Raw genomic sequence first — 8,450 nt, 5'->3', positions numbered from 1 at the left:
GTGGGGGTTGCAGTGGAGAGGGGATCCCAGGGGGACGGGGGTCCCAGGGGAGCTGGGGTCGCAGAGGAGCGGGGGTCACGCCCAGGCCTGGCATCCTGCCGGCTCACTTTCTGGCCGCCACACAGGAGGCTGCCGACCAGCTGCTGAAGGGACGGCCTCAGACTTGTGTTTTCAAAGCGGAGAAAGCACTGCTGGTGGAATTTTCTGTGAGATGGCAGCAGCGCACTCACTCCACCCCAGGAACCTGGTCCGAACAGCACCATGGACCGTGGACCGTGGACCTTGGACGGTGGACAGCCATCCTGTGGGCTAAGGAGGAGAACCCGAGCCTGGGGCATCCACTTGTAAGAATTATTGTCTGGAAAAGCCAGGGGAGGGATCCTGAAGACCACCAGGTGGGAGGAGCTACCAGCTTGGGCTCCACAATGGGCTGAGGGCCAGATGCAGGCCCACAGCTTCTGGAAACTTCTGTCCCCACTATGAGCCCGTAGGATTCAGGGAAAGGCCCCTGGCCCTGTGGGGGGAGTAGGGCTTGGGCTGCACACACCCTCTGGCAGGAACAACGTCGGCTCTAGTCCCTGTGACGTTGCCAGATGCCAGCGAGGGGCTGGGGGGACCCCCAAGGCTGCAGAGGACCCCAGGCTCCCATCCCCCTTCAGAACTGCAGGGACAGACGTCACAGCCCAGGGCCTGGAGAGGCGTCTGAGTGAAGAGCCAGTCTGCCTTTCAAGCGTCTGAAATGTGGCCGGTTCCAGGCTGTCCTCGCGAGGCTTCCACGGGGCCTCCCGCTGCTGGCCCGCAGCCCTACTCCTCTCGGGGCCAGAGTCAGAAGGGAGCATGCAGAGGGGGCGTGGACTGGACGCGTGTCTCCACCTGGAGTTGTTACCAAACTTACTGAAAATGTCAGTCTCTGTTTCCAAGTGAGAAAGTTTGGCTGGGCTCTGCTCCCCTTGGCCGGGTGTCTGTGCCAAGGCAAACTTCGCCAACATTTGAACTCTGTAAATAAGGAACTCCAACCTGGAATTGTGTATAAGCTTCAACGTTCTGGTGGAAATACTTGGGTAGTAACGTTTCTAGAGAAGTTGGTGCAAGAAAAGAGCATTTGTCTTGCTTGATCAGAGGGAGGGCCGCTCACCCTGCTCTGTGCCTCCGGGCCGTTCTAACCTGGCGTTCCCAGCCTCAAACCTGCCACGTGGCCCAGAGAGATCATCCCACGAAGTAGAAATGGTCTGAGGCCCCCTCCCTGAGCCTCCCCGAGGAGAGGCGCGTTGTCCGGCCCGCCCTCGGATGCCCTTTGCCCCGCAGGAGCCTGAGTCAGCCCGGAGGACAGGTACCCACTCGGAGGCTCCTGGCGGCCCGGAGACTTTTCCACGTGGAGTCTGGGTGGGAGGGAAAGGGCGCTGAAGCACTAGGGCAGGTTTTATTGGACTTGAAAAAAAGAGTGACATCCATTTAAAATATGCCATAAATTCCTTTCGTGGGATGAATGGAATGTGTCGGCCTCACTACCGGGAGTAAAGGACAGGAAAGGGCCCCAGAGTGAGCAGCCCCCACGAAGCACGTCCGTGGCCATGTGTGGAACGTGCAGATGTTCCCCACGCCCGGGACGCCCCTGCCACACCGCGCCACAAGGGGCTCCGTCTCCGCTGTTCCCAAAGCGCCAGCTCAGCGCGGCTGCCGTCAGCCCTCCTCACTGTGAGTCTGGAATTCCGCCTTTCTATCTAAGAAAAGGAATCAAGAGGCACCTGGGGGCTCAGTCAGTGAAGCATCTGCCCGCGGCTCAGGTCGTGATCCCGGGGTCCTGCGATCGAGTCCCGTGTCGGGCTCCCTGCTCCGCGGGGAGCCTGCTTCTCCCTCTGCCCCTCCCCCTGCTGCTCGTGCGCTCTCTCCCTAACAAATAAAATCTTAAAAAAATTTTTTAAAAAGTATTTTAATTGTTAAAAAAAATGAAATGCAATGAAATTAAGGGAATCGAGCAAAACCCACCAATTTTGTGTCTTGACTGTGGACAATCACGGTCCTTTTGGAGACACTGGGGCTCAGAAGAGTCCCACAGGACCCTGTGATCCCGCGCCCTGGGCTCCCTCACTTTGAACATCCAGAACCCCCAAACAAAGCATCAATGCGGGTGAGGCTTCCTGCACTTTGTACCTCGTAGTAGAACACAGGTGACATAAAATCTAGCGTCGTGACGATTTTTAAGTACGGCGCTCAGTGACACAAACAGACGAGCACATTGACCACGCGGTACGCCCGTCCCCGTGCTCTGCTCACCTGTAAGACTGAGCCTCCGTCGCCCCGAAACACCCCCCCAGCTCCCCCAGCCCCGCACCCGCCGCCTGTTTCCTGTCTCCGCGTCTGATGGCTCCAGGGACCTCGTACAGGAGGAGGCACACGGTCTGGCTCACTGTCCTCCGGGTTCACCGGCGAGGCGCCAGGGAAGAGCCCTCCTTGTGAAGGCTGAGTAACACTGCGTTATGTGGCCGGACCACGGTTTGCCTGTCCATTCACCCACTCGTCGACGCTGGGCCGTGTGCACTTCTGCGAATAATGCTGTTATGATCATGGGTGTACATGTATGTTTCTGAGACTCCACTTTCAATGCTTTGGGGGATATACTCAGTCTTCACCGTATTTTAATATATATTTCATATTTCTCTAAGCCATTTTTTATATGTTTATAAAGTTTAACTTATTAGTTGAGATGTATTAACTGAGGGGGTAGGGGGAGGAAGGGAGGAGGAAGGAGCGGAGAGAGGAGGAGGGGAGGAGGAAGGAGGGGAGGAGGGAAGGGAGGAAAGCTTTGGAAGTCCGTGCCACCTCCCCAGGCCCAGGCCTCCATCCTTATCTCAGTGTCCTCAGTGGGGCCCAGCCTGGGGACTGTCTGCGGTGGGCACTCCCACAGGAACCCTTCCTCATGACCCACAGGCCGTGTTCTGAGTGTCCCTGATGCCGCCTGGCTCTGAGTTCCAGGTTTCCCATCAGTGGTCATTGCCTATGACCTCCAAGCTCCTACGGAGAGTTACAGATGGTAGACTCTGTGGGGGCCTAGCACAGGGAGCCTTCCATTCCGGGGCATCTCCTTCATTCTTCCTGTGCCCCCAGCTCTGCAGCACGCCGGCCCCCCACCTTTGGTTTGGATGGTGTGTCCATCCTGGTCGATGTGCTGGGTATCAGAACCCCAGGGTTTTCCCCGAATGTGTCCCACCCCCAAAGCCTCCCACCCCCCACGTCCATCCCTTAGAACCAGGATACTCATCAGTCCTCTCTAAACCAAGACACTTTGAAGTGCCAGGGGCACCGGCACTAATAACACTGGGTGGTGGGCATGGACCAAGACAGCCACCAGGAGTCAGCCCACCGAAGGTCCTGCAGGTGGACTCGGCCCCTCCCCTTCGCCTGGGCGCACAGGCGATCACGCTGCTTTGGGTCCTCCAGACCTCTCAGGTGTGATCCGACCCTTCCTAAACCTCTTCCCCTCTGGGCACAGTGACAGCACAGCTCTCTGGTTAAAGCCTGATCCCTCTCTTTCCCTGTTTAGTACGCTGAGTTTTGCCATTTTTATTTGGAGGATGCTATAAACACGGAGAAATAAATTTCATCTTGCACACCTAATTTTCAAAGGTCCAATTGTGCCCCCGTGTGGTGACAGAAAAGACTGCAGGCCAGAGAAACCCACGGGGAGGGTCTGATGTGCTTGCGCGGTCTTCAATGCCGCTGGCAGGAACTGCAAGTAATTAGGGATGACGGCAGTGCCACACCAGCTTCTATGTGAAACTCTGGTTTTTGTAATGCATCGTCTTATGATCCTGTTCATTCTTTAAGGCCAGACACTATGTTTATTATCTGCTTTATCCATTTCTATTCCCCCAAGCATCTTAAGCAGTTGCTGAATAGTAGGAAATAAGACCCCTTTTATGCAATAGGATTCTATGACACTGCACTTTGTCCTCCTCCCAAAGCCAATTACTCGGTATGTGAATTTCCCAAAACTGCAACACTTCCTGATATGGAGAAACCTATGATGTCTTGGGTTTCTTTATTCCAATGGTTTTCCCCATAAAAAAGCTGGCAGTTACCATGGCAGAAGGTTAAGGGTATGCATCCCACAAGCAGGTGCCCTGTGTTTCTTGGTGCAGACAGTTCTGAGAAAGCATAATATATCACGAGAATTCTGGAGCTGGAAGACCAGAATCCAAATGCCACCACTCCAATCACCAGTTGAGCTGCACCTGCTCCAAATGTCAGTTTCCTCACCTAGAAATGGGGGTAATAAGACCTCTTAGTTCACAGGATTGGCACTAAAATGGAATCAGGTACTGAGCTGAGGACCCCTTAAGGACAGGCAGTGGGAGGCGAGGGTTCGCCATGGGGAAGACAGGACAGGACCAGAAAAAAGTTTGGACAACACTGTTTGGAGACCTCACCTACTAAAATTTATTTCCAAAAACCTGATTTCCAGGTTTCAACATTGTTGGCTAAGTCCCAGTAATATCTGTCTGCCCCCAAAGAGCCTCCCTCTCCCTCCCGCCCGCTCTGTTCCGACTGCACACAGGGCGACAGGCTGGTAACTCCAAGCACGCACCCTGGGCCTCTAATTCTATAAAGGGCCGGCTTCCTGATTGCATTAGCAGCATGAGGAAGTTCCAAATTACCGAGCGGCCTTCTCCCCTGCACAACTATCTGACAGCATAATAGAAATCAAAGGCCTCTCACTTCAGAGGCCTGGGAGAAGAGCAAAGGCGTCGGAATTATGCCCCCTGGTCAGCAGGGGGAAGACTCCCAAACCTTAGGAGAGAAAACGGTATTTCCCATCCTCACTGTGGTTAGGGGACCTCTACTGAACTCCCTGTGACCTAGCGCTGTCCCTGAACCTTAGGAGAGAAAACGGTATTTCCCATCCTCACTGTGGTTAGGGGACCTCTACTGAACTCTCTGTGACCCAGCGCTGCCCCTGAACTTCAGATGCTTGAGCACCCCCACGTGGCTGTGCTTACTTAATAAATTTATTTACATGATTATTATTTATGCAGGGGAGCCCGCTGGAGGAACGTCCCCCTCCGGCGGTGGTCGTCTCTCATTACACTGGGAAGCGGCTGCGGTGATGGCCCCAGGCTCCTTGCACGGGATGGAAAGTTCTGGCATTGGAGGTGACTGCAGCAAACCCCCTGAGCTGTGCCCTGCAACAGCGTGAATTACACGGAAGGAGCTCGCTCTATCAGGACGAGTGCGGTGAGCGTGCTCGGAAGAACGGAGAGAGAATCACCCCGATCGTCCGTGACGCTAAGTCGTCTGCACCGGCCCTCTGTCTTGGGGGCACTCCGTCCCTACTCCCGGGACCAGAGGCTTAAACACAGAAACCGACGTCCTGTTCGTGTGTTTGTAAACCACATCTACGGTTCCTATTAAACACAATTTCCCCAGGATTCTTTTCTCTGACATTCTAAAAAGTTGTTTCTTTTTAAGGCTATTTCTCCCCAAATCGAAGCCTCCCCAAATTTGAAGCCGCAATTACACAGATCTGAGATGTGCAGCTCTGCCTTTGCTCCTGCTTCAAGTGAGCTTGTGGGTGTGGTTAAATTATGATTTTTATTCTAAGGGGAGGCTGGGAAACATCTGGTGCCTGATGGAAACCATGTGTTATTACAAGACACTACGTCAGGCACTTTAACATGACATGTTCTGTACAATTACACGCACTACACAGAACCCCATTACAGAATTCCCGCTAATGTTCTCATCACACACCAACTCAACAATCTTCCCCTGTAACGCATAGGGGATTGATCAGTGCAATTATTTTGTAAAGGTCTTTGTCAGTGGATTCAAAATAACCAGAAACAGTAATTATTATTATTTAGGATTCAAGTGTTAATTTTCCAGCTGAGACGCAGCCTCGGGCTTACACAGCTACAGGTGTGGGTAAAGTGGAAAACAAGGCCGCGTGTGCGCAGCACATCTTCCAGGAGAGAGAACACTCAGAGTGGCCTCCCTCTGTCCTGCAAGGAGGATGGGTGCTCCCACTGAAATGCACTGGAAATAGGGCCCTGCGGTCTCCAGAGAACCTGCCACCGCTGCAGCTTGTGTCTTCATGGCCCTGCTCGTCGTCCTCATCTGTAAGCTTCAGAGAGAAAGTGCCCTCATGGGGTAGACAGAAGCGCCAACCCCCACCTGCCCCCGGGATGTAGCCGGAGCTCGCACTGGCAGAGCTGCCGAGACCCACAGCCAAGGTCTGATAAGGGCAGGAAGAGAAACCCGAGCAGCATTTGGGGACAGCTCTGATGGCCACATACCCTCCAGAGTGCCACGACGGCGTGAGGCTGGTGAAGCTAGCGCTGCATTTCAACCTCACCCCCCACCAGCTCCTGGATCCCCTCCTTTCACAGCGGTTGTTCCTAAACACACCTCCCCCCTGCAAGTCTGCCTGCATGTCGTCAGCCCTCCAGCCAAAACATCAGGACTGCACCATCGCACACCCTGAACTAGACCCACCGAGAGAAAAGAGAGGAGGTTCCACGAGCAAAGCCGGTGACGGAAGAGGAATCATCACTTCCAAACCGCGGGAAAGCAAGGCTACGCGGGATGTTACGGACAACGCGGTGCCAGGGAAGAGGAAATGCATGAGGCCCTAGAAAGACAAAGGAGCAAGACAAAACCCACCTACTCTGTGTCTTGGTGGAGCACCCAAGTTCTTGTGGCGAAACTGGGGCCTCGGGAGAGCCCCGCAGGAATCACCCTGACACCAACGCCAGACAAAACGTTACAGGAAAACGTCACGCCATAGTCTCAGGAGCACGGACACAAAACCCTGAACAAAACACTAGCAAACTGACTCTAAAAGCATTTAAATGGATTATAAGGGCACATGGGTGGCTCAGACGGTTAAGTGCCCGACTCTTGATTTTGGCTCAGGTCATGATCTCAGGGTCGTAAGATCGAGCCCCATGTCAGGCTCCACACTCCGTGGGGAGTCTGCTTCTCTCCTTCTCTCTCTCCCTCTGCCCCTTCACGGACTCTCTCTCTCAAATAAATAAATCCTTACATAAAATCTTTAAAAAGATGATAAACCATGACCAATCGGAATTTATCCCAGGAGTGCAGGTTAGATGAACACCTGAAAATAGATCAATCAACAGGTGTGGGAAAATACTATTGACAAAACCTAATGTTTATTCAAAAATTTTTAAAAAACAACTCTCAAATAAAGAAAAGAATGTCCTCAACCTGATAAAGAACATGTAAAAAAAACAAAACAAAACAACCAACCTACAGCTGTAATCATAACAGGTTTTTTTTTTAAGGATTTGTTTATTTATTTGAGAGAGAGAGAGAGAGAGAGAAAGCGTGTGCACACGAGCAGGACGGCTGGAGGGAGAGAGAGCCCCAAGCAGAGTCCACACTGAGCACAGAGCCTGTCGGGGGGCTCCACCCGGGGCCGGATCTCACAACCCTGAGATCAAACCTGAGCTAAAACCAACAGTCAGACACTTAATGGACTGAGCCCCCAGGCATCCCTCATCATAGCAGTATTTGACGAACAGCTTGGGTTCATACTTTCCCTCTTCAAACTGTGAACAAGGCAAGCGTACCCATTCTCACCACTTCTACTCAGCATCATACAGGGGCTCCTAGTGCAATAACCATCTCCCCTCAAAGAAAAAAGGAACGAGAGAAAGGAGAAGCCATTAAAGTCATAAATACCAAAAAGAAGAAATAAAACATTTACAGATGACCTGATCCTGTATGTAGAAAATTCTAAGAATTCTACAAAAAACAACACACATGAACAAAAAAGAGCTACCAGAACTAATAGACAAGATTATCCTTATCAAGGTGGCAGGATACAAGATCATTATGCAAAAAAATCAATCCTATTTTCACATGGTATCAACACCCGGAAAATTAAGAAAACAATTCCATTTACAATAGCATCAAAAATAATAAAATACTTGGAATTAAATGTAACAAAAAAAGTGCAAGATTTGTTCACACAAAATTACAAAGCATCGCGGAGAGAAATTACAGAAGATTTAAATAAATCAGGAGACATTCCTTGTTCATAGATGGAAAGATTCAGTATCGTTTATATTTCAGCTCCAATGATCACTACTAAAATCCCAGCATGTGTTTGTAGAAATTGACAAAGTGAGCCTATTATTTTATGGACATGAAAAGGACCTAGAATAGCCAAAACAATTTTGAAGAAGAACAAAGGTAGAGAACTTACACTCTCGGCTTTCAAGCTTACGCTACAGCTGCCGGAATCAAGATCAGCTGGTGTTAGCATACGGATGGCCATAAAGATCAGTGGGGTAGAACTCGAAACTGCAGGACGTTCACGGTCTACACGGTAAAATGTAACACAAAATAACATCCTAAAGAGTCGCTGGAGAGAGATTTCTTTCTATTAAGGACTCTCTCAACTCTGTAGTACATTCTCATGTCTGTCG

Source organism: Ursus arctos, unplaced genomic scaffold (assembly GCF_023065955.2).
Source record: "Ursus arctos isolate Adak ecotype North America unplaced genomic scaffold, UrsArc2.0 scaffold_17, whole genome shotgun sequence".
Lineage (NCBI taxonomy): Eukaryota > Metazoa > Chordata > Mammalia > Carnivora > Ursidae > Ursus > Ursus arctos.
The sequence above is the reverse complement of the archived record's forward strand: the minus strand, read 5'-3'. Positions refer to the sequence as shown.